The 26,794-nt window shown below is 46.1% G+C and overlaps 1 long non-coding RNA gene and 1 other non-coding gene across 2 annotated transcripts in view; both read left to right on the top strand.

Moving 5' to 3' along the window:
* Positions 1 to 26,794, top strand: part of LOC104005428 (uncharacterized) — a 132,088-nt gene that overhangs the window by 45,749 nt on the left and 59,545 nt on the right. The window lies entirely within an intron of this gene.
* On the top strand, positions 23,994 to 24,095 carry LOC112208430 (U6 spliceosomal RNA). The gene has a single exon (XR_002942915.1). It is a non-coding gene; the product is annotated as a U6 spliceosomal RNA (small nuclear RNA).

The raw sequence follows: 26,794 nt of genomic DNA, 5'->3' as shown, positions 1-26,794 counted from the left end.
CACGCCTGTAATCCCAGCACTTTGGGAGGCCAAGGTGGGTGAGTCACCTGAGGTCAGGAGTTTGAGACCAGCCTTGCCAACATGATGAATCCCTGTCTCTACTGAAAATACAAAAGTTAGCCGGGTGTGGTATGACCTGCCTGTAATCCCAGCTACTTGGTAGGCTGAGGCAGGAGAATTGCTTGAACTCAGGGGGCAGAGGTTGCAGTGAGCTGAGATCTCAGCCCTGCACTCCAGCCTGGGCGACAGAGCGAGACTCCGTCTCAGAAAAAAAAAAAAAAAAAAAAGCACTGAGAAAGCAGTCACATGAGAAGGCTCTTTTCCTTCTCTGATCAGTTGTCCCAGGAAGAAATTCTCTTGGGCTCTGGCCACACGGTGATTTCCTATCAATAAACACAAGCATGTCTAAACAATTTTACTTCAAATTTAAAAACATAACCTTACCACTGTCAGAGGCATATAATAAAATTTCAACTTGTTGCTACTTCTAAATGCCCCTTGCCTTCTCATTTTTCTATGAACCTATGTCTATTGCAAGGCTGTTCTTTTTTTTCTTATTTCCTGGAAATAGAGAAAGAGAAGTGTCTAGCTACAAAATACAAAAATGCAGGTTGTTGTTTTCCTAATGTTAGTATTCTTCGGATGGATTAATAAGAGGAGCAGTTTTGGAACCTGACATGCATAATTTTTCACCTGTTTAAGCATCGTGGCTTTGGGAGCTTGGCACTGCTTGACGCTGAGTCAGCCAGCATCCTAGGGGTTGATGGGGTGGACTCCCCAGTTGTTTGACACAGGCGAAATTATGCATTTGGAGGTGCTGACATGCCATCAGGTGAATGCTTTAAACTTCATCAGTAATTTTTAAAGACATGATTAAAAATGGGGGTATAAATAGCATCCAGCACCCCCAAGGCGACAAAGCATTCCATGAAGGGAGTTCTTACTTCTTGCAGGTCTGCTGTTTTGTTCTGTTTTGTCTTTTCCATTAATTAAAATCAAGGTAGTCTCTAGAGCTCAGAATTGAGCGAAAGGTTGGAATTTAGAAGGTCAGATGCCCTGGGGTGGATAAGTCGGCCTTTCTGGGTTTGGGAGATGATTCTCTGAATTCTTGCTTAGAACTCTGCTCTCAGATTTCTCAAGGGCCTTGCGGAGGGGAGGTCCATGGGGCTCCCACCAGGAGGAGGGGGTTCTGGGCCTAGGTGAACCCCCTCAAATGGGTGCCCATGAGGCTGCAAGAATCAGCTTTGCAACTTCAGGAAACCTTTGCTAGCACTAATGGACAAAGTGAGGAGGTCATGTCAGACTTATTTGCTTCCCGAGAGTCTACAAAGTCAGTTCCATGTGGTTGAAAGAGGAAACTCGTACATGTACAGTGCAGTGACTGGGTTCAAATTCAGACCTACAGAAGTCTAAATCATTGCTCTCACTATGTGACTCTGGACCGTCAGTTCCCTTATCTGTAGAATGGGAATAGCAACCCTCCTAGGGCTGTCCTGCACATCAAATGCAGTGCAGCTGCTAGCATGAAACATGCCCTCTGCTGTGACAAGCATCTGCTGAGAGTCATTGCTGTGGACACTAGCTGAAATAAAGAACAGGGTCAAACCCAGCAGGGGACACCACCACTATTGTGGAATCATTCTAGGACCTGGCACAGGATGTAGGGTTTTGTTTTGTTTTGTTTTTTGTTTTTGAGACAGAGTCTTACCCTGTCGCCCAGGCCAGAATGCAGTGGCATGGTCTCGGCTCACTGCAACCTCCGCCTCCTGGGTTCAAGCAATTCTCCTGCCTTAGCCTCCCAAGTAGCTGGGATTACAGGCGTGCACCACCACGTCCAGCTAATTTTTGTATTTTTAGTAGAGATGGGGTTTCACCATGTTGGTCAGGCTGGTCTCGAACCCCTTACCTCAGGTGATCCGCCCACCTCGGCTTCCCAAAGTGCTGGGACTACAGATGTGAGCCACTGCACTTGGCCAGGATGTAGGTTTTGATAAGTGCTATACTGTGAAATCATTTAACATATTGGATTTGGAAGAGAAATGATTCATGCAGTAAAATGGATCTAAAATATCTTTTATAAGAAAAAAGCTAAGGAATGCAAAGTCTGCTTCACTGTTTCCTGGAGGGGACTGGTATTTAGCATTTTGTTGTAAATTAATGATTCTGTTAAGATAAATGTTCACACTGGATGTCACATTTCCAATCATAGTTAGTGACAGAAGCTTTTGTGTAAAAAGTACCTTCCATAGGGTGGAGGAAAAAAGACATAATGATGTTAAATAAAATTGAAAAAAGAAAAAAATGAATATTCTAAGGAAACAATGAGAAAAAATAATGAAGAAAAAAATGAATATTCTAAGGAAACAATGAGAAAAAACAATGAGAAAAAAAAAGGGATAAAAAGGCTTGTACGGAGGATACAATACAGTTACATAAGTAAACCTTACCCAAGTATCTTAAAGGCCATGGTCTCAGAATCTCATTACTCCACAAAGGGCATTACTAAAAAACTATTGTCAGAAATATCTTAGCAAACCAGTGCAGTTAGAGAAAAAACCAACTTACTGTATACTGAACACATCCAAACTGTAAATGAGCCATTACTTAGAGTTTGGATTGAACTCAAGTTCATTAGGCTTAAATGACCTTGGCAAACTTATAAAAATTACCATCAACTTTGAACAATTATTAGATGCCTAATTGCACAAGGCAGTGGATTCCTGATTTAAATAGGTCCAATTAGGAAACATGCGAAGAGGAGCCGCTCATGTGGAAAGTGAGACCCTCCCGAGGGTGGAGTCCCTGACACTTTGCAGAAAGAGCTGTGGGGGCAGCAGGGCAGGGCGGAGGTATCAGGAAAAGTTGAGAACAAGCTCGGAGGGCCGGCTGGGAAGCTGACTGGGGGTCTCTCTGGAGTCTGTCTCCCTTTGCTTATGCTAAATTATTTTGGAATTCTGGGCTTTCCTCTCTTTTTGTTTTGTTTATTTATTTAAAAGAACAAAGGAAAAACAGAGCTAGAGATGTCAAGCAGAAGTCCATTCTTTCTCAGGGTGACAAATTGCCTTCACTTTCCTCCTCTCCTAGCAACATAACCCCATGACTGTTTCTTTTTGATTTCCTTAGGAAAACAATCTTTCACTTTTTATATTTCAGGGTTTTTTTTCAAGACAGAGTCTTGCTCTGTCGTCCAGGCTGGAGTGTAGTGGCGCCATCTCGGCTCACTGCAGCCTCCGCTTCCCGGGTACAAGTGATTCCCGTGCCTCAGCCTCCTGAGTGGCTGGGATTACAGACATGTGCCACCACGCCCAGCTAATTTTTGTATTTTTAGTAGAGTTGGGGTTTCACCAGGTGTCCCAGGCTGGTCTCAAACTCCTAGCCTCAAGTGATCCACCTGTCTTAGCCTCCCAAAGTATTGGGATTACAGGCGTGAGCCACCATGCCCGTCCGGAAACAATCTTTAGCTTGCTAGAATTTAATTCTGTTTTAGACCCCATATGAAGCCCCTCTTGTGATCATCCTAATGTTCTCATTATGTATTTCTCATTAAACAGGTATATCCTATGCTTTGGCTTGAATTTTTTTCCCCTCCCAAACTTATATTTGAAAATATTAATTGAAAACAAGCTTGTAGATCAGGCTGGTCCTCTCAACCATCCTTTAGCATTGGGAGTACTGACAATATCATTCCCATTTCCTCCACCCCCAGCACAACAGACATAATGGCAGTGATCAAATGCTTGCTCAGGGCCACTGGGGTAGTGTACTAGGGTGAGGACATGGGTGGGGCCAGGTCCCTGGATTCTACCACCTGTGCTGCTTCTCCTCTGACCCACCCCATCTTCTCCAGGACACCAAGGGATTTGTGTTGCTGCTTTAATTGCTTAAAAAAAAAAAAAAAACCTGGATGGCTGCAACATGTATAGGTCCCCATTAGTTCATTCTTAAAACAAAAATAGGCTCTAGAATTAATTGCAATATAGTTGGCCTTTTAATCCCTCACAAAATAAATGCATTTTGACTCAAATAAAGCAATTTATTTATGCATCATTGAAAACGTAGATGAGAGCAGTGGATTTCAAACTTCTTTAGCAGCCCAACTTTTGTACACACCTAAATACATGGATAAAGGCATAAACAAATTAGATAGACTGATGAAAATGGCCTGTATTGAGAAAAGGGGAGGGGCTGGGTCCATACTTCTACCTATCTGTTTGGTTCTCCACTGTCACACCCTGGTGGAGAAGCCACTGCCTCACTCTAGTTGAGTTTTCCCACCAGGGTTATATAAGGCTGAAACCAAGCTCGACAGAGTTGCAGCAATGCACAAATGGTGAAATGGTGAGGTCTGTAACACACACACATGCACATAGACACACGCATGCGTGCACACACGCACACGTCTTGATATTTATGGGTCTTGAATATCAAAGGTTGCGATGAATTTAGCAATGCTCTTAAATGAGTTGATATAAAATGTCAGTGCCGATTCCTTCTTTCAGATGTGTTCGATCTTGTCATACTTGTATAGAGATAGCCAAAATTAGGCACTAAAATCACTTCCATGTGTTTTCCCTCTTCCTGCCTGTGTTTGGAATTCCCACATACGTCATCTCTGTGCCTTCTAGAACTAAGACCCCCATGAAGAGTACTTGACTGTCCACCCATTTGAGGGCAGCTTTATTCAGAGGCCAACATAGAGAGTTAGAGGACAGATAAAGTAGTCCCTCAGAGTGACTACAATGCCTGCAGAAGTCGTTTTTCCCACAACCCTTGTGCTTTAATTAAAAGTGAGCAGCAAAGTTGCCAGTGCAGCATTAGGAACATAGTATGAAGTGAATGCAGAGAGTGAACTTATTGTAGTGTTGCTGGATTTTTAGAACAGGGGAAGCTAAACATGAAGTGAGTTTCATATCAGGGAAGAAACTTGACCAAAGAAAATTCCTAGTTAATTGCTTGCTATTTGCACTGTCTCTTAATGTCTTGCAACTGAGCTTTTGTTTCGTATGTCTTTGTAAACTTCTGATGATAAATATCTCCATTAGAATATATTGTATTCTCCTAAAGACTCCAAATTATGGAGAAGTTGTTCTAAATTTTATAGAGCACACAGATCCCTTTGAGGTTAGCCATTTGGGAGCCTTCTGCATGATAATAGGTGCAGTTTGATTGAAAAATACCTACTGTCAAAAGCATATGTGAGGTCATAACTTGTTGATCTCAAAGTCCTGTGAGGACACATTTACATGACAGTCAAGCCTTGGTGCACAAGACTGTTAGTTAGTATGCAGGAGGCACTTGGCGCCTACAATGACTGCGAGACTCCTTGAAGAAGGATGGGGCTTGGAGTGTCCCCCAGGGGTCTGCTGCCCACAAATCAGGAACCATTGCTCCAGGAAACAGAAATTCTAGAATGTCTGGTTTCAGAGTTAATTTTCCATTAAGAGAGAGAATTTAATCTTCTGATGTTACCATACCCGTTTATTCATCATCATAACAATATGACCAAAGAAGTAAATATTGCTGCAAATCTCTTCTACTAGATTGATATGATACAGTTAAAATATGTTACCATTAAAAATGGCAATTACACAATAGGCAGGCCAGATAGGAAGCTTGGGAAAGCTGATGCATTTTAAGCCTATAGCAGTTTACTAAGAACAAAAAGTTCACATAATTATTCTAAAAGTGGACATAATTTTGTTTCTTGCTTTGAACTTCCATAGGAGCCGTAGCTAGGATGTTGACTCAGGGTTCTATGAAGTGTTTTGGAGAAAAGTTAACAAAGTAGGAACAGGGTGCCTGTATCTGATGATCTGAATCAATTTTGGTACAGAGCTTAAAAAAGAGGGGAAATAGGCAACCAGAACCTCCACTGGGCTTTGTCAGGAGCGTCATCAGCCATGTATGGTTGGCATCCACAGAGAGAAACTCAATACAGGCACCCCAGGGGCCAACTGAGAGGGGCTCCTCCTGCTTTAGATGTGCAGCTGGGGAGGACGCTTTGTGTTCATTCATTCCACTCATTCAGCAGTCATTTGGGGTTACAGCAGTGAACACATCCAAGTTCCTGCCCTCGTGCCACCTAAGTTCTAGTGACATGTGGGGGGGATGCGGATATACAGCAAGCAAGTAAACAAGTTAGTGTAGATTCCACATCGTGCTGTGTGTAGACTTCACATGGCATCATGTGTAGACCCCACGTGGTGGTGTGTGTAGACCCCACATGGTGTTGTGTGTATACCCCATATAGTGTTGTGTGTGGACTCCACATGGTATTGTGTGTAGACTATATATGGTGTTCTGTGTAGACCCCACACAGTGTTGTGTGTATACCCCATATAGTGTTGTGTGTAGACTCCACATGGTGTTGTGTGTAGACTCCACATGGTGTTGTGTGTAGACTCCACCTGGTGTTGTGTGTAGACCCCACATGGTGTTGTGTGTAGACTCCACCTGATGTTGTGTGTATACCTGACACAGTGTTGTGTGTGGACCCCTCAAGGTGTTGTATGTAGTGTGTGCACTCCACATGGCATTGGTGCATGGAGAAAGGAAGCAGAACAAGGAGAAGGTGACTTGGCACAGGCTGGTCCTAGGCACCTCCTGAGAAGGTGGCATTTGAGGAGAGACCTGTGTTGAGTAAAGGAGTAAGCCATGCAGCTCTGCAAGGGAGGGGAGTTTCAGGAAGGGGCTGCGCCATGTGCAAAGGCCCTGAGCTGGGAGCTCGGGGGCCCGCAGGATGGAGCAGAGTGAGGGGAGTGGAGGGAGGTGAGTTAGAACATGGGGTCAGAGGGGTCTCTGGGCCATGGTAACAAGCTTTCTGAGTGACATGGGGAGCCAGGAGAAGCTTTTAAATAGGAAACGATCTGACCTTTGTTTCAATAACATCACTTGGGCTAGAGGGGTGCACATGCTGTGTCCATGGCACTCACACAGCGAGACTTTCACTCTGTCTGGGAGGGAATTCAGACCATCCCTTTACAGAGTCATAGACATACCTCCAGCAACTCCTGCATCTCCTTTTCCCAGCTCAGAATCCATCCACGGGACTGCTGCCCTGGGGCCAGGACATGGAACAAGAGCCACCTCCCCTGCTGGCGGTGTGTGTGTGAGGGGGCCCTGCCAGCGAATTAAACCCAGGCTCAGCCTCTGGCTTTTGACTCCCTCCCTCCTTCCTCTTTCCCCATACCATGAGAAAATACAGCATAGGGGTTAAGAGAATGAGCCCAGGAGCCACGCTGCTCGAGTTTAAATTCCAACTCCACGAACGCTAGCCTGGCAAGTTACTTCATCTCTCACTGCTACAGTCTCCTCATCTGTGCGAGGGGTTTGATGCTATTCGCACTTCCCTCACAGGATTGTTAGGAGTTCAATGTGTCATCATATGCCCAGCATGGAGAAGACTACCTGGCTCACAAGAGTGCCACATGAGTGAATGCCACATGAGTGAGTGACATGGGAGTGAGTGCCACAGGAATGAGTGCCACATGAGTGAGTGCCACCTGGGTCTCAGTTCCTGCCTTTGTTGTTAATGTCAGCATCTCTGCCACAGGGATGGCTTTGCTTGGGTCTCCCTGCAATACTGCAGCCATCTCTGTGGGCCTAGGGTGAGGAGCCGGCCTTCTCTGTGGCCTAGGGTGAGGGCTGGCCTTCTCTGTGGGCCCAGGGTGTGGGCTGGCCTTCTCTGTGGGCCCAGGGTGTGGGCTGGCCTTCTCTGTGGGCCCAGGGTGAGGAGCCGGCCTTCTCTGTGGCCTAGGGTGAGGAGCCAGCCTTCTCTGTGGGCCCAGGGTGAGGGCTGGCCTTCTCTGTGGCCTAGGGTGAGGAGCTGGCCTTCTCTGTGGGCCTAGGGTGAGGACTGGCCTTCTCTGTGGGCCCAGGGTGAGGGCTGGCCTTCTCTGTGGCCTAGGGTGAGGAGCTGGCCTTCTCTGTGGCCTAGGGTGAGGAGCCGGCCTTCTCTGTGGCCTAGGGTGAGGAGCCGGCCTTCTCTGTGGGCCCAGGGTGAGGAGCCGGCCTTCTCTGTGGGCCCAGGGTGAGGAGCCGGCCTTCTCTGTGGGCCCAGGGTGAGGAGCCGGCCTTCTCTGTGGGCCCAGGGTGTGGGCTGGCCTTCTCTGTGGCCTAGGGTGAGGGCTGGCCTTCTCTGTGGGCCCAGGGTGTGGGCTGGCCTTCTCTGTGGGCCCAGGGTGTGGGCTGGCCTTCTCTGTGGCCTAGGGTGAGGGCTGGCCTTCTCTGTGGGCCGAGGGTGTGGGCTGGCCTTCTCTGTGGGCCCAGGGTGAGGGCTGGCCTTCTCTGTGGCCTAGGGTGAGGAGCTGGCCTTCTCTGTGGGCCTAGGGTGAGGAGCCGGCCTTCTCTGTGGCCTAGGGTGAGGAGCCGGCCTTCTCTGTGGCCTAGGGTGAGGAGCCGGCCTTCTCTGTGGGCCCAGGGTGAGGAGCCGGCCTTCTCTGTGGGCCCAGGGTGAGGAGCCGGCCTTCTCTGTGGGCCCAGGGTGTGGGCTGGCCTTCTCTGTGGCCTAGGGTGAGGGCTGGCCTTCTCTGTGGGCCCAGGGTGTGGGCTGGCCTTCTCTGTGGGCCCAGGGTGTGGGCTGGCCTTCTCTGTGGCCTAGGGTGAGGGCTGGCCTTCTCTGTGGGCCGAGGGTGTGGGCTGGCCTTCTCTGTGGCCTAGGGTAAGGGCTGGCCTTCTCTGTGGGCCCAGGGTGAGGGCTGGCCTTCTCTTCGGGCCTGGGACCCTGCCCAGCTCCTGCAGCCACTTACCTGGGAGCCCCGCTTGGGGCCATGGGCTGCTGCCAGGCCTCCATCACCTCGAAGCAGACCTTGAAGAAATCACTGAGCCAGCCCAGCCCTGCTTCTTGGGTGTCTGACTGCCCCTGGGGAGCCCTGCGGCAACAACCTCCTGGCTAGGTACCTGGCACTACCTGCTCCACTAAGGGGTCAGCCACTCCGGACCCTGAGCCTCGTGCCCTCCTGCACCGGCTTGACTTTTGTGATTGCTGTATTGTTTTGACCAGGACAGCCCCCCAAGGGCCCTCCCTGGACTGGTCCAGATGGGGACCTGAGTGTCCCCACGCCTTTTCAGCACACCCCAAATGCCACTTTGTTTTCCTCCATGCTGAAGGCTGGCATGCCTCCTTTTCCTGGGTTTCAAGATACCTGATGAAGTCTTCAGAAAACTTGGTTATCGAATAGCATGTCTAGTTCTTAGATGTTATTACCTTTTTGACCACCTGTGACATACTTTTACCTGATAATGGCTAGTCTAAATTCTGCACCTTAAACTATGGACTCTGGGCTCACCATGCACCCCGCGCCCCCCAGCTCCCTCCCTCACCCTCAAATCCCCTAGGTCCTCTCAGGGCCTCCTGTTCTCCCAGCCTTTCCTGTTCCCTCCTCCCTCCCAGCACATCCCAGCGCCCCTGCCTCCATTAACCCCAGGCCCTGCCTATATAAGAAATACCTGTTTAAAAAACAGCTTTATTGAGCTGTTTTTAAAATTGATATACAAACCTGCACTTACTTAATGTACACAGTTCCAGGAGTTTCATATGTTCATATCCATTGAGACCATCACCACAATCAAGATAATAAATGTACCTATTGCCTCCACAAATTTCTTTGTGTCTCCCCATTTTTTACTGTGTTAAGAGCACTAAGCATGTGATCTATTCTCTTAACACATTTTTAAGTGCACAAAGGAGATATAACCTTAAACCAGGGGCTTACATCTTGGCTTGGGTCCCGTAGGATGGAATTACCTTATGCCAAAGTCTACTGTAAAACTTTACCATGAGAAGCGGACACAGTTGGCTTTCAGAAGAAGAGCTTTAGCAAGCTTTCAGAGCATTGGGGTGCTTCACATTGGGGTGCAAGGACTCATTAGACCATGCACCACTGTGTCATTTTAACAGGCCTTTGTAAAATAACTTTTGCTCTGAGTCTTGAAGCAGCAAATGACTTTTAATCACATTGGAGAATTACGAAACAATCAAAATTGGTGCCTGAGCCATTTAAGCATCCATTGGCACAAGTGGTATTTACTGAGCATCTCTGGGCTGCCAGGCAGTGGGAAGTGCAAGGGACAAGGTGTTGTTCCTATGCTGTCGAGGGACTCACATTTTCCTAGGGGAGAGACCCAGGTAGACAAGGAAGCAAGGCTTTAACTGGAGTGTCAACAAAATGCCATGAGGGCCCAGAGGATGGGTGAGCACTGGAGCTTGGCTTGGACAGGGAGGAGGGTTTACTTCAGGGAGAGGAGTGGGGTGGGGTGAAGTGGGGGTGAGACTGATGTTACAAGGCGTCGTCATGGCCTTCCTTCAAAGGCTGCAGAAACAGGCGTAGAACTCTGTGATATACAGCTGAAATTTGCCACGTATCTGCTTTGTCCTTGAGTCTGTTCAGAAGATCAGGGTTTCGGCCAGGCACGGCGGCTCATGCCTATAATCCCAGCAGTTTGGGATGCTGAAGTGGGCAGATCACTTGAGGCCAGGAGTTCAAGACCAGCCTGGTCAACACAGTGAAACCCCATCTCTACCAAAAATACACAAATTAGCCAGATGTGGTGGTGCACACCTATAATCCCAGCTACTCAAGAGGCTAAGGCAGGAAAATCACTTGAACCCAGGAGGCAGGAGTTGCAGTGAGCCAAGATCATGTGACTGCACTCCATCCTGGGCAACAGAGTGAGACTCCATCTCAAAAAAAAAAAAAAAAAACAGCCAGGTTTTAAGGGCTTCTTAGTCTGAGGTACAGGGAATACTGACTGTCATAAAACTCCACAAATTATATGTAGAAGTTTTCATGCATGTACATTTTCCTGGAGATTCCATACTTCAGTTTTTAAGGAGTGTGTGTCCCTAAAAGCACATAACTATTGTATCTGTGCAAGGCTGCTCCCCTCTGCCTGGGAAGCCATCTGTGGTGGTGCTGGTTGTCCCTGGACTGCTACCCAGAGACCCGGGCCTTGTTGTTTGACCTTGGGAATGTTAAATCCCCATGCACCATTTTGACCAAACAGCTCCCATTCTAGGCACCTGGAAAATATTGGTTGAAATGAACTGAATGCTTATCTAAGTTGTATTTTCATTTCTTCAACATACCCTGTATGACCAGTAAGAGCATCTTTACCCAACTCAATAACTGCCCCACTGGCATAAACGAGAAGGCGGGAGGCCTCCATGTGAAACCAGCAGGAAGTCTCCATGTTCCTGGTTGAGGTGCACCTCCCAACTCAACCAGAAAATGAACTTTTCTGGTAATCTTTGGGGAGTGACTAGTTCCCTCACACCTCACCAATAATGGAAAGCTGGAAAAGACTCATTGGAATAGACGCTTCCAAAAGACATCAGCAGAGTTTCTGAAAAGGCAGTAAAAGGGAAAGAAACAAAGAAATGAACATTGTTGATTACAAGGAAATTATTCTTGACATTTCACATAGCATAAAAAAAGAGGACCGTGCACAATAAATTAAACAATCTTCAGGCTCCCATTGCAAAGGGTCACTTTCAAATAACTTTCATTCCAGCTGTGTGTCTTTGGGCGAGTTCGTTAAATCTTCTTTTGGCCTCAACTTTCCCATCTTTGAGAGGTCAAGTCTCACATGGCTATGGTGAAAATCAAATGAGGTGAAGGATGTTGAAAGGACTTAGTAAAAGATCCAGTCTACACAAATCGGAGCTTCCATGGCCGTCATTAATACTGACCATCTTTGATAACTTTGCTGCAACCTATCTTGAAATCACTTGAGATGATAGTACTGCCTTCATGTCACCCACCGGCCACCAGGTGGACTCAGCTGCCCTGGCTTGGTGGCTACATATCCAATTTCTCACTGCTTCCTAAGTGTCCTCCCGTCTCTAAGCCGCACCTTCAGAAGGGGAGAATGCCTTTCCTGTAGAGGAAGACTGTTCCTCAGTCAGGTGGTCAGATGCAGTCCCCTTACCCTGTAACCTCTCTCCTCCCCTGTGTTTCAGGGCTCACTCATGGAGCTCATGGAAGTGGGCAGATGGCAGGTAGGGTAGAGGTTGGGGGTCGGGAGCTTTCCTCCTTCCCTAGGGCTCTGGCACAACTTCTCCTGTTCACCCCTTTCATGGAAGAGACATTTCCCCTGAAGTTCTACCCTTGAGTCTCCTGTCTCTTAACTCATGGTCTCCTGGGCAGTCTCATCTACTCTGTGACTCCGGCTCTTGCCCCCTAGGCCACTCTAAATGCCACCTCCTAATGTGCCCAGGGCTCCGAGGGAGTGCACGGTGCACAGCAGCCTCTCAGCAAATACCCCTGAAATGAATGCACCCTGGGCTTCCCATGCCTCCTTCTTGTCCCTGGACACACTGCACTCCCCCATGAGCTCCCTCAGATCCTTCCTCCCTTCCTTGCCCTCCCCACCTCCATGTCTCCCACCAGGGTTAACTCTGTCCTTGCCAAGCCCGATCCTGTGGGCCGTCACTCCATCCTCTTTCGTGTTCCTCCCTTCAGTTTCTTTTTCCTCTGGTGACTTCTCGGCACCGATACTCTGCTCATCCATTCCTGGGCCCCCTGCTCTCGGGCCGCTCGGTACTTCTGGTAGACACAGCCCACCTGGTCTCCATTCCCAATGGGGACATCTGCGGCTGCTCAGTATCTCCCATACCCTGTTCATCTCTCTCCTCCAAACGACCTGGCCTCCTGGCCTCCTTCTTAGTAAGTTAATGAAATTTCTCTCGCCACTCTTCCCTTCTTCCTTTGGGAACAGAGCGTGCATCTCCTTCTTCACTCAGGTGAGTCCCTCTGTCTGGCTCTGAATTCCATCCAATAGATCCAGGCTCTGGGGCTCCCAGTCATCCCCTCCTCCCGGTGTCTGTTGCTTCTTCTGTCACTGCCTCCTTCCCTTCAGCCTGTCCACCTGCTCTGTGGTTTCAGGTATTTGCACACACACCACAGCCAAAGGCACACACCTTTCTGGGACCCGGTTTAGTGTCAGGAAACCACCTTATCTCTTTGTGCTGCTTTCCATTGATTCAATGCATGTAAAGTGTTTAGAATAGATGGTGGATATTAGTGAGCGACTATCATCATCATTGTAGTTTTTGTAGCAAACATTCTTAAATGTTTGTCCAAGTTCACCACCTCCATTTCCTCCTCCTCCAAAAGCCCCTGAAATCTCAGAAGCCACAGCCTAGCTTTGATTCTGCCACACCCTGAAAGTATTCTGACTAAGATAATCACTGGCATCCCAGTCACCAAATCTAAAGGAGGATTTTGGTCCTCGTCATACTCTACCTCCCCATCAGCTTCAGATCCAGCTGGAGCCTCTCTCTTTTTTCCCTGAAATGCTCTCCACCTTCCTCAGATTGGGCAGCCCGTACCCACAGCTGACCCCACCCCCAAGCACAGCTGAGGCTCCTCCTCATCTCTCTGACCTTGAAAGTCAAGGTAATCCTTGGTCATCGTTGGAGTCATCAGGGCTCAGTCCTCTGAGCCCCTCTCTTTTCTGTCCTCACTCACCCCTACGGGACCTCATGCTGTTTCGTGGCTTTAGATATCATCTATATCCTGACCACTGGCAAATATACTCGCTGGCCCTGGCCTTCCCCTTGAATTCCAGACTGGTGCACCTGAGCTTCTCCTTGACATCTGCTGCTCTCGGACATTCAGTGGGCATCTGAAGCTCACCATGTTTGAATCAGACTTCTGATGTTTCCACCAAACTTGTTCTTCACATCTGTCTCCAATTTCAGTGAATTCTTCCAATTGCTTAAGATTGGAGCGAACGTTCATTCCTCTCTACTTCTTACACCCCACATGAAACTACCTAGCAGATTATGTTGGTTGGCTTGAGAATCAGGTCACATTCTCCCCCCTATACTAACCCATCCTGCTCCAAGCCCCTATCAGCTTCTCCCAGCTCCCCACAATAGCCTTTTAATGATCCTCCTGCATCAGATCTAGCTCCCCTGCCCTCTCCCCTCTGCACTGCTATAGCCTTCTGTCAACATCAGTAAAATTAATATCAGTTTTGTCAGTTAAGTCAGCCACAGGGATCCTGTTACAATCAGATCATGTCATTCCTCTGAGCAAAACTCCCCCCTGGCCTCCAGCTCACTCCATCCAGACCAAAGTCCTCATGACGTGCGAGGCTGTGAGTGGCCCTGTCATCCTGACTCATCTCTTACTTCTCTTCCCCATTCCTTCTGTTCAAGCCAACTGCCCTATGCACTATGCCCTGAACACGCGACACACCCCTGCTTTGTGTCTGTGCACATTCTGTTCCTTCTGTTCCCGAAGGTATTTGCATGGCTCCCTCCCTGACTTCCTTCGACCCTTCATTCACACCTTCTTAGTGCATCCTTCTCTGGCCAGGGACACTATGATTTCACCCCTCCTCCCTTCACTACATAGCCCCTTCTCCTCTTTGCTTTAAATATTCTTATACTAACACTTAATAGCTAACATTCTACGTGTTTTATTATTTATCTTGTATATTGTTGGTCTCCCCAGTGTCTTACTAGAATAGAAGCTTCATGATGCAGGGTTTTTTTTTGACAGCTTTCCCACCCCAGAAATAGAAACAGAGCCCAACCCATAGTTGGAACTCAATAAATAGCTATACAATCAATAAGTGAAGATTCTTTTTAAAACCTTTTTCATATGCCCATCTTCTGCTCCATAGACATTGGTGTCCCCTTATCTCATTGATATTTTCTTTAGGGTATTTTATCCATGCCCTGGGCTTCACCTGGAATGACACCATGTGATGGAGAGCAATATTGTCCCATAGCTTTTATTTCTTCCTGAAACCACACCCTTTTCAATACAACTTTGAAGCAGAAGCAGAATATACATTCTCCAGCCAACTGAAGATGGACTCAACTATGTGATTTGCTTTGGGAGTCTTAACAAACATGTGGAGCCTGAGTCCAGCCAAGCTTAGCAGCAATGAGCAGAGCCCCCACAGCTGACCATCTCACATGCTTCTGAGTTTGGGGAGGTGGTTTGTTATGCAGCAGTAGCTGACTGATACATATTTTAGTAACCCCCAAGTTCCTTCCTGAGTCTAAGTCTCTATCCTGAGTTCAAGGTCCAAGTTCCACTTTTTAACTGCCTCCTGGACATGGGTCCTGAACATCTTGCAGGGATTTAGCAGCTGTCTTTCTCATCTTCCAGCCCATTCCCAGCCAGCTCTGAATTAGCCAGGACACTTTAAATTATCAGGCAATTAATTGGCTCATTAAACTGGAAAGCCCAGTGGCAGGATAGACTTTGGGTCAGCAAATCCAGTGGCTCCATGCTGCCATCAGGGATCCAATTTGTTCCTGTCTGGCTGCTTGGCCTTCTATTGTGTTGGTTTCATTCCAAGGCTGGCTGCCTTCTTGGACCTAGGCTGGCTGCTGTTGCAGCCTGGGCTTCTTTAGACACACACAATAGCCGGGAGGAGGTCTTCCCACAACTCTCAAGCTCAAATCTAGAGCTTTATGCTGGTTGGATCACCCTTGAAGTGAGCAGTGTGGCCAGGGGAATATCATTTGCTGAATGGCTCAGAACTGTGCTATTTGAACCACATCAGGTGGATGGCGTCTGGCTCCTTGACAGAGACCTGTGGTGGGGTGGGGACCTGTAGAACTGGCATGGAGTCCATTGCCCCAAAGAACTCAGTTACTGAACAATGGGAGAGGAAGAAAGGATGTCAAGGAGACCCTGGCATCTGCCACATGTCCCTTCTGTAATTCCAATATTTATATGCTGTCTAGTGGTTGTTTTGTTTGGTGTTTTCCTAGCTCCTGGTCACTCTCTTGGTCACCATGTCTAGGACTCTCTAGATACTCTCATATCTTTTTCTTTCTCTCTCCATTCTCACTGCCACTGCCTGTGTCAGTCCCCCATATCTCAATTACAATGAATAACTTATTGCAAAATGCTAATATGATATTATAGGAACATCAAGCAATACTGCTAAGTAAAAAGAAAAAGAGTGAATATCACCCACACTACCCAGAAATCACAGTTCACATTTCGATATTTGTCCATTTGAATTATATTCTTCAAGGATTTTAATCAAACTGTATGACTGGGTTTAGAACAGCAGCCTGGTCTGGACTGTGCATGGAGTTAGGTGATTCCACACTTTCGAGAACCCTTTCTGGGTTTTGAGCTGGCAAATCCATCCATGTGCTTGTGGGTATCTGGGGACATTGAAGCGGATGCACAGCCATTTTTCTTTTTTTTTTAATTTAAAGGAGGCTCAGGAGCTCAATAGGAAGTGCTGAAGCTTGGCCACAGAGATGTAGAGATGTGTCTGACCTGGAAGAGTTGGTGGGAAGGGGATAGAAGACAAACTGCCGAAGGATAGAGTGATTCCTGAGAGAAAAATCACATGAGTAAGAAGGCTGGTGGGGGAGGTGTGAGGAAGCAGGGACATTTCAGGTATAGTGTGGGGGTACACTGGAACCTTTTCTGACCCAGTTTTCATTTTCCTTGAGGAAACAACTTCATGTCCTGAAAGTGCAAAACTGAAAGGGTTACTTTGGTGAGGTCCCCAACTCCCAACCCCTTCTCCCAGAGGAGATCCAATGGAGGAAAGAAATCAAACGAAAACATGTAACGATGAAAGCATTATCTGACCGGATGGAGAGAAAGATGAGAACCCAAGGCTGCCAGCAGCCACTGAGATGCGACTAGTTGACGGTGGCAGCAGAGGGTGGCAGAGGTACTACTATTACCATGAGCACTAGCGAGCAGATGGGGAGAAGGTAGGAAGTGCCGCAGATGGGCTGTCAAAGGTGGCTTCTCCAGCTCTAGGTGGACAGCTCTCTTCAACTGTGTCACCTCAAGTGGGAAGATAGTCCAGAGGGCCCAGTGATAAACAGCTAACATGATAACATGAGCCTTTCTTTCTTTCTTTCTCTCTCTTTTTCTTTCCTTCCTTCCTTCCTTCTTTCTTTCCTTCTTTCTTTCTTTCTTTCTCTTTCTCCTTCCTTCTCTCCCTCCCTCCCTCCCTTTCTTTCTTTCTTTTTTTTCTTCTTTTTCTTTTATTTGAGACGAAACCTCACTCTGTTGCCCAGGCTGGAGTGCAGTGGCATGATCTCGGCTCACCGCAACCTCTGCCTCCTGAGTTCAAGTGATTCTCCTGCCTCAGCCTCCTGAGTAGCTGCGATTACAGGCATGCACCACCACACCTGTCGAATTTTTGTACTTTTAGTAGAGATGGGTTTCACTATGTTGCTCAGGCTGGTCTCGAACTCCTGACCTCAGGCGATCCATCCACCTCGGCCTCCCAAAGTGCTGGGATTACAGGTGTGAGCCACCATGTCTGGCCCTAACATAAGCATTTCTAACAAACATAAAATAAAGATAGTCAACCCCCCAAATTCATACTCAATATACTGTCATACAAACTGAATCTTTTCAATTTAAAAGTGTTGAGAATATTTTATAGTCAATTTGAAACTTGAATAGAGAAGTTAGTGACCACGTGGTTCATATAATTTCGTATTTCTCGGTCCTTTCCTGTTGTAAAGAGCCGTGACCCTTTACGCCAGCTCCACGCTGGTGATATATAGCACTCAATGAAACCAACACCTTATTGAACCATCAAATATGTCAAAAGGAAATTTAGAACAAGTGGCAGGAAAAGCTTCATAGCAGGAAAATCTTATGGGAACATAAAATTATTTCCCAAGGAAGTTGTTAAAAATCCATTATGCGAGCCATTTATAAATGTGTTATTTATCAACATCTTGCAAAAAAAAAAAAGTGAGACAGCACATTACCAGCAAAATTCTTATACTGGCAAGCTAGACCACATGCCTCAATAGCACCTTTTTTCAAGTCCACTGATGATTTAATTTATAGCATTCCTTTTTTTCACGTGATAAAGAATGTTATTTGCTTGCAATATGATATGTAATACCAAAATGAAACAGTTGCTTTCTGAGAATGAATATGGAAAGATATTTTTTGTTATCCCTCATAGCTCTCAATTCGTAAATCAGTGCAAAATACGTGTGAAAAATCTGTGCAACTTCAAATAAATGTAATTTTTTAGTAGTCAGATTAGTTATGCGAATATGTCCTCAGATGACACAAAATTGATTTATTGCTGATTAACATGATGTATTAATATTAACGGGGTTATTAGTACATATTAATTTAAAATGACCCAGGGGAAAGTTGGTTGGGAAGGAAGGCATCATAGGGAAAGCCTCTGGTTGGGAAGGACAATGGAGAAGGATGAGGTGGAAGAAATGGTGAGCAGAGGGCAAGTACAGTCCAGGATTGGGAGGGAGTGGGTTTAGGGCATTTCATATAATAAAGATTCGTACTCAAGGCTGAATGAAGATGGTACCACTGAAGACCACTGGCAGAGCTCTTTTAAAAATCTAAAATATGGCTGGATGCAGTGCCTCACGCCTATAATCCCAGCACTTTGAGAGGTGGGTGGATCACAAGGTCAGGAGTTCAAGACCAGCCTGGCCAAGATGGCGAAACCTCGTCTCTACTAAAAAATACAAAAATTAGCCGGGCATGGTAGTGGGCACCTGTAATCCCAGCTACTCGGGAGGCTGAGGCAGAGAATTACTTGAACCCGGGAGGTGGAGGTTGCAGTGAGCCGAGATCACGCCACTGCTCTCCAGCCTGGGCGACAGAGTGAGACTCCATCTCAAAAAAAAAAAAGAAAAAGAAAAAGAAAAAAACCTACAATATGATTTTTAATGTGAGATCCCACCACAGAGGAGAAATTAATTGGAAAAAATTCATTCATATGAGCCACCCTGATCTATGCTTCAGGGATATCTCTATACGTGCCTAAGGCCTAAATAACACAATGCACTTTTAGACATCAAAGTCTGAGAAAAAAAAAATGGTGTGTGGAGCCCACAAGATATCAACTACCAAGTTTCTAATTTACAGAGCAGCCTGAAAGGATCAGAGAACATTCTGTAACCATGTCTGAAGTGACCACTGTAAAGTTCTTCAAGCTATGGAAAATATTGAAGTCAAATATTTACAGTACTGAAGGGCCCACATGCAATGGAAAATAACCCCCAAATTAAGAACATCTGGGAGAAAAGTCTAACGAGAGCCAAGCAATGAAAGCAGCAATAAAGATGCAGAATGCATTTGTGGAAGGCTCATGAAGAAGGGAGCCTTTTTTTCTTTTTCTTTTTCTTTTTTGTTCTGTTTTTTAGGTAATGAGGCTACCTTCCTGTGGTGAGCTTCAGGGAAGTGATTTGATTCTGTCTGACTGAGTTTACAAGCTGCCACACGAAAAAATTGCTACTTCCCATTTCATGAAATACAGTAATTACTGATGTATAGAACTTGTAGACGATCTTAGACATTAAAACACTGGAGAAGGAAAACATATGCATATATAATTATCTAGGATCAATCAATTGAGGAATGTTTTATCTGGGTTATAGAAAAACAAGAAAGGGAGACAATTTAAAGAGAAGAAGAAAAATATTGGCTTTGTTGTAGTCAAGTCCTGGATCCATGTGTTACTTATCATTATTTTAGGCCAGTTGCCTAAACCTCTCCCAGCCTCAGTTTGCACATCTTTAAAATGGGACTCTGATAAAGATTAATTGACAGAATTGCCAGGCATCGTGGCTCATGCCTGTAATCCCAGCACTTTGGGAGGTCAAGGCGGGTGGATCACTTGAAGCCAGGGGTTTGAGACCAGCCTGGTCAACATGGTGAAATCTCATCTCTACTAATATTCAAAAATCAGCCAGGCTTGGTGGCTCATGCCTGTAATCCCAGTACTTTGGGAGGCCATGGCAGGTGGATCACTTGAGTCCAGGGGTTTGAAACCAGCCTGGTCAACACGGGTGAAATCTCATCTCTACTAATATACAAAGATTAGCCAGGCTTGGTGGAATGTGCCTGTAATCCCAGCTACTCTGGAGGCTGAAGCATAAGAATCGCTTGAACTTGGGAGGTGGAGGTTTCAGTGAGCAGAGATTGCACCACTGCCCTCCAGCCTGGGTGACAGAGCAAGACTGTCAAAAAAAAAAAAAAAAAAAAAAAGATTCATTGACAGAATGCAGATGAGGCACACAGCCTTACACCTGGCCTATAGAAAGTGCAGACCACCTGGTGTTTGCCATTACTATTATTGTCGTTGTGTTGTTGTTATTGTTGTAAGTGTTGTTATTACATTTTTACTTAGGGAAGCAAGGTGTCAGAAGGAGGTTAAGATTCTATCAAACAATAGTGGCCTAATGAAAAGGACTTATAAATTTTTAAGGGTTGAAACTCTCTTGGAAGCCACATGAAATAATGGGGTGAAGTATTTTTTTTCCTTTGATGAGAACAGTTGCATGAATGCACAGGAATGCCCCTGGGGTATGTTAAGATGCTCTCATGTTGAATGTACTTGGGGGGGGGGGGGTGGGGAAATTAATAAAACCCAATATGAATGAACAAGGCCTCACTCCCCAAGTTTCCTCTAATCTGATATTTATAATAGGACATCATACAAGGGTAGATTCTCACAGCTGCTGTCTAGCTTAATACAAATGGTTTTGAAGTCTTGGATGCCCTTGGACGTGTGTTATTTATACTGTGCATGGTATACTCATTTAGCATTTCCACCTTGAAAACCTCCTGTTACTTAGGCATCGAGAAAACTTTGAAGTTAAGAAAGTTATAAACTTCAAAAGATTGTTATTGGTTGAGTGTACAGGATTATGGTAGGGAATCAGAAGAGGACAAAAGAATCCAGTGGTATTCAAATCATGTTAGAGACCATTTGATGTCTGCCTGCTGTTTAGGGGCTGAATAGCAAATTGCAAAGAACTCCTAATCAAAGGTATGGTCTAAGTGCCTATTAGAATACCTTGAGCAGTTAACAGTAGCAGCAAAAGTCTATTAAAAAAAAAAGTCAGAAACATCCAAATTTGTTGTTGGTCAAACAGGTTGGCTTAGTTACTGGCATTGTCAATGACACCAGTGGCTAAAAAACCATGATATATAATGATGCGATAGAATACATATAATCATCCTTTCAGAACTGCAAGGGATGGAAGGAGATACCATGTCTGTTCAATGCCTGATGCACAGCTAATGATTAATTCAAGTTCTTTTTGTTTTTCCTCTTCTTCCCTTCCCAGAAAACCAAATAAGTGTCCCAATGACATTTTGCCATGGATGTTCCCACTGTTGGAATTACTGTCAATGATACGTGTTTAGTGGGTGAGGACCCAGTTTTCTTCCTGACCTGTAGGAGGGATGGAGGAAGATGGCTCTGGGTGCGGGCAGACATGTGATGGTCAAACCCTGAGGAGGAGGAACATTCTATGCCTGGGACTGCATCAAAGCCCCTGAGTTACCAGTGATTGTGCATTCCTCTGGAATCCCTCTTTTTTCTGAACCCCAGGTCTTAGAATGGCTGCTCATAATCTAGAACAGGGTGGGACAATCAATAACACATTTGCACCTCATAGGCCTGAAGATGTAAGTTCAGGGCCCCGTGTTGAGAAGAATTGTAAAGCTCAGTTGGAAAGCAAGCCATGATCAATTAGTGATGCCATTTAGAACTGGGTTTTCATCCACTAAACAAGTAACATTGACAGCAATTCCAACAGTGGAAACATCCATGGCAAAATGTCACTGGGACCCTTATTTGGTTTTCTGGGAAAGGAAGAAGAGGAAAAATAAAAAGAACTTGAATTAGTCACCTGCTTTGCATCAGACATTGAACAGGCACTTTCAGACATGGTATCTCCTTCCCTGCCTTGCAGTAATCAATCATGGAGAAATCAATTAGTGATGTCTGCCACTGGCTAGGGCTAAAGGAAGGCAGCACACGCCAGCTTGTGAGAATTCCTTTCCATAGTGCAAGATTTGGTTCAAATACCATCTTACAACCATATCCCAAGATTTAGAATTAAAGCAATATATGAGCTAAAGGGTAATGAGATCATCCCTATCATTGTTTCTATAATTTAGGCAGTTAATTTACTATACTACCTTATATTAAAATTTTTTCTTATTCTTACCACCAGATTATAAGCTCCTTGAAGGCAGGCACTTCTTCTAAATCATCCTTACGTAACCATGATTCCCCCTCCCTCTCTCTCACTTCCAACTCTAATGCATGCATTCAGGCTTTCTTCTGGTGACACATTCAAAAAATGTTTGCTGAGCCCCTATTAGGGACTAGAAGTGACAACAAGAGGACAAGGCTCAGCTCCGTGGACCTTGCGGCTCGGCATAAGGCAGGTGCCCAGAAGCTCTGCTGCTAAATCTGCCTGCTGGACTCATGGCATCCTACTCCTAAGGCCTGGCCAGTGGTGACTTGGGCTGTGGCCGAAGCTGAGTGAGCATTAGGGACCAGCACTGGGTGTAGAGCAGCCTTCCGTGGCAGGGCCTTAGTGAGAGGAACTCAGAAGAGATGCTAGCAGAAGGTGGGAGGTGATTGAAATGCCAGAGACTCAGGGGGTCCCAGGGACTAGTTTGCTAGCAGAGGTGGTTGCATTTTCTCAAATCTCTACAAGTTTCTGGAGTAAGCTTGGAAAGCCAGGCAGCTTCTGATGAGTAAGCAGAGGCTGCCACCGCACAATGTGGGGACTGTAACTCCCGCCGGTCAGCGCAGAGGGAATGCCCGTCTGTCCTGGGGTGCAATGATCAAAGGCTTCCTTCATGGAATTCTCCCCCTGCATTCCTGCTTTCTTGTGAGAATTAGTTAGACATTTCACCTTAACTTCACTTATTGGAAAAATTGAAAGGATAAGACTAAATTATTTTGTATCTATTGAGCTAATGTTTGCATTTCTAACTTCCTAAATCGTCTTACCTAGGCTGCTTGAAAGAAGTGTGTCCTAGACTTAGAATAATGTTTAATTTTTAGGAGATGCCATTCTCTTTCCATGGAAGGTCAGTAATTCCAAAGAAGTCAATATCACATTATCCAGTCCTTCTGTTAACATTTTGATTGCTTTCTTTGTCAGAGTCTTCTTGTCTCAATGGTGAAAGGTATAAACGTTTCAACAGCTGTGGAAGAAATGTTTATTACCCTTCAGTTAGGCAAAGAGATCCGTCTTCCCCAAAACAATGCTTGGGGTTAAAGACTTGCCTCCCCTTTGCAATTTAGTTTGCACCTTTATTTCTGAGAATGACTTCAATTCAGGCAGTTGATAAATCAAGGATCTGACTACAAGAAAACCCCCTCCTTCTTGTCCTCTGTGGGCAAAAAGGATGGTGTTCTGGTTTGCGGTGGTTGTTTTGGGAATGAGTGTTGTTTGATTTTCCTGTAGAGGTTTCTCAAAGAAGCTGACTTGATTTTTCCAGGTGCCCCAGTCTGTTACATCACTCCTAGGCATCAAGAACAGCTCAAAACCTCTATGCTGCTGGAGATGGCAAGTTAGGGTAGAAATCCCCCTGGTAGAAAATCAAATAGCTTCAGGTTCCTTGAGGTTCTCACCTTTTGCCTCAATCTTCTTTACCTGTTAGTTCCTTCCAGTATGGGAAAACCCCTGGAGACACTGCAATGCCAGTGGCACCAGGAGACCCCATGTGAGGGCCATTCTCATTAGGAGCAGTCAGACCCCCATGGCAGTGCCACTTTCATCCCGTATCCCATGCTTGGAATCCTTCCAGTCTCCCCAGTGTCAGTGGGACAAAGTGGAAACACTAGAGTCCTCCCTGGGAAGGCACAGGTGACTCCAGCCAAGTGCTCTCTCTCCCACCTTCCAGCCTCTCTGGTAGACACATCCTGTTCCTGGCGACCTCGGGCATCTGGGCTTTCCATGTTCTGTGCTGGCAATGGCCTCCAGTGGCCTCCGGGGCCCTGCCCTGTGAACATCTCTGACTATGACCCACACTGCAGAGTCCAGCCTCTGTCACACACTGAATGGCCCAACCACCTGTGCACACACTTTTTCTGCACCTCCCTAAGTTAATTATTATGTACTCCATAAAGGGATCTTGGAGATCATGTAGTCTGACACCCCATTTAGTAGGCAAGAATATCGAGACTTAACAGGCAAAAGAGTTAATTCACATAGAACCCAAGGGTCCTGGTGTATACTTGAGCAGTACATACACTAAAATTGGAACAATGCAGAGAAGATGAGCACGGCCCCTGCACAGGATAACATACAAATTCATGAAGCATTCCATCTTTTTATGTTTATTCCAATAATGTTCATGATAGCAAAGTCAGGAAATCAACCTAAGTGTCCATTAATAGATGAGTGGATAAAGAATATGCGGGGCCGGGCGCAGTGGCTCATGCCTGTAATCCCAGCACTTTGGGAGGCTGAGGCAGGTGGATCACCTGAGGTCAGGAGTTTGAGATCAGCCCGGCCAACATGGCGAAACTCCTTCTAAAAACAGAAAGAAAATTAGCCGGGTGTGGTGGTGCACACCTGTAGTCCCAGCTACTTGGGAAGCCGAGGCATGAGAATGGCGTGAACCTGGAAGTGGAGGTTGCAGTGAGCTGAGATTGCACCACTGCACTCCAGCCTGGGTGACAGAGCCAGACTGTCTCAAAAAAAAAAAATAAATAAATAAAAGGAAAAAGAAAAAGAATATGTGGTGTATATATTCAGCCATAAAAGAGAATGGAATCATGTGTTTTGCAGCAACATCGATGGAACTGGAGGCCATTCTCCTAAGTGAAATAACTCAGAAACAGAAAGTCAAATATCATATGTTCTCACTTAGAAGTGGGAGCTAAACAGTGGGTCCACATGGACATACAGGGGAATCCTTGGAGACTTCAGAAGGTGGGGAGGATGGGAAGTCGGTAAGGGCTGAAAAATTACCTGTTGGGACCAGTGTTCATTATTTGGGCGGTGGGTACACTAAAAGCCTAGACGTCACCACTATGCAACGTAGACATGTAACAGAACTACCTTCCTACCCCCGAGATCCATAAGAATAAAAAAAATACAGTGGGGAAAAAAAGAGCCCCAGGGTCATTTCTACTACACTGCATTGTCTTTTATTTTGTTGTCTTATCAGCCTTTTTTTTTTTTTTTTTTGAGATGAAGTCTCACTCTGTTGCCCAGGCTGGAGTGCAGTGGTGTGATCTTGGCTCACTGCAACCTCCGCCTCCCAGGCTCAAGCGATTCTCCTGCCTCAGCCTCCTGAGTACCTGGGATTATAGGCGCATGCCACTACCCTGCCACTAATTTTTATATTTTTAGTGGAGACAGAGTTTCACTGTGTTGACCAGGCTGGTCTTGAACTCCTGACTTCAAATGATCCACCCACCTCATCCTCCCAAAGTGCTGGGATTACCTGCATGAGACACCACACCCGGCCCTCTTATCAGCTTTTGTTGCCCATCTGTGAATCTGTCTGATTTCTCCATCCAGATTCTCAGCCCTTTGAGAATAACTATGTCTTGTTTCCTTTGTGCTACTACTTATTTCCTTTGTAACAGTCAGCAGAGCCTGCAAAGAAAGATCCACTGGCTGAATTGATGGATAACAGCTGTGTGCTTTATAAAACAGCAAATCACCAGGACACCCATCTTGGAGACTGTTGTGACACTCAGAACAGGGGCTGTTGAGCTGCTGATACCAGAAAGCAAATCGTGCCTTATCATAGAGCAGACCTGCTGGACAGAGATGGAGCGGTCACTTGGTCCAGTGTTGTAATTGTTCAGTGCAGACGCCGAAGCCCAGCATGCTGAGGTCATATAGGTATCTGGTACTGAAACCGGAATTGGAACAATGGCCTGCCCTGCGTTTGTCACTTCAATGCCCCCCAGTTTTCCTGGACAAAGGTTTTTATGAATAGGAGCTGAGGGAGGTAAGGAGGAAGGAAGAGAAGCTACTGCACTGAACAGAAGTCAGGGTGCTGTGCCTCTGCGTGTGTTCCTGCAGCAGGACCCAGCAACCGAGGCTGAGGAGGCTCCCAAACTTCTCCAGTGTCTTTCCCAAGCTTCTGCTCTTCTTTCTCTTTTCAGCTAACCTCCAGGCTCTCTATCTTTTTGTCCTTAGGCTATAGTCTCTGATTAAGATATACTCGCTTCCCGCTTACTAGAACTCATCACATCAGGTCCTACCTGTCCCCAGAACTCCCTTTTCAATTACAGAAAACGGCCCGCTGATCTTGGAAGGGGCTGGCAGGCGAGGGACCCTCCTCAGACTCATGATTCTTTTGGTCCTGCTTTTCCAAAACTGCTCCCGTTTCTGTCTCTGCCTTCTGTCTCTGTCAAACAACCACTGTCAACAGTTCTTTAAACCAAAAATCATTGCTCAGGAAGCAAATTTGTTTGCGGGAAGAATGACAGTCTGTCGCCGTGCAGAGGGTGGCGTTCATTATGGTGCTTGAAGGAGTTCACAGGTTAGGCCAGACAACGCCCAGCGCGTTCATCAGGCAGCTTGAGCACGGGTTGTCTTCCGCCTTCTTGCTGGTTTGACATCGTGGGTAAAACCTGGTCATTTTTCCAGAAGGATTCTGAAGAGATTGTGTAAATTGAAGAAATGGCTTGCTCTTGTTAGGAAAGCAAAGCCAATTTTTGAGATATTCAGGGAATGTGAGGTCTAGTGGACTCTTTTACTGCCAAGTTTCTTATCATGAGAAACCGCTCTCAGCTCCTTAGTGGAAGGAAACGAAATGTATGCAAAGCATTATCGGCTTACTCAGATAACTGCACCAGCGTAAACCAGGTTGTGACTAATTTGCAAACTTAGTGCAGGGAAGGTCCTTAGACGTGATTCTGGAATTGCCAACCCTATGAGCTTCCACAGATGCCATGGGCCACTTTTAGAGCCCACGGATTCAGCATGTGGCTGTTGGGAACAGGCTTTGCTATGAAAATCAGTGATGGCTTATAATGCCTCTAACTGCCATATATGTTTTCACAGGAT

The sequence above is a fragment of the Pan troglodytes genome, chromosome 13, assembly GCF_028858775.2.
Source record: "Pan troglodytes isolate AG18354 chromosome 13, NHGRI_mPanTro3-v2.0_pri, whole genome shotgun sequence".
Taxonomy (NCBI): Eukaryota; Metazoa; Chordata; class Mammalia; order Primates; family Hominidae; genus Pan; species Pan troglodytes.
Note: the sequence above shows the minus strand (reverse complement) of the source record. Positions and strands in the feature narration are given on the sequence as shown.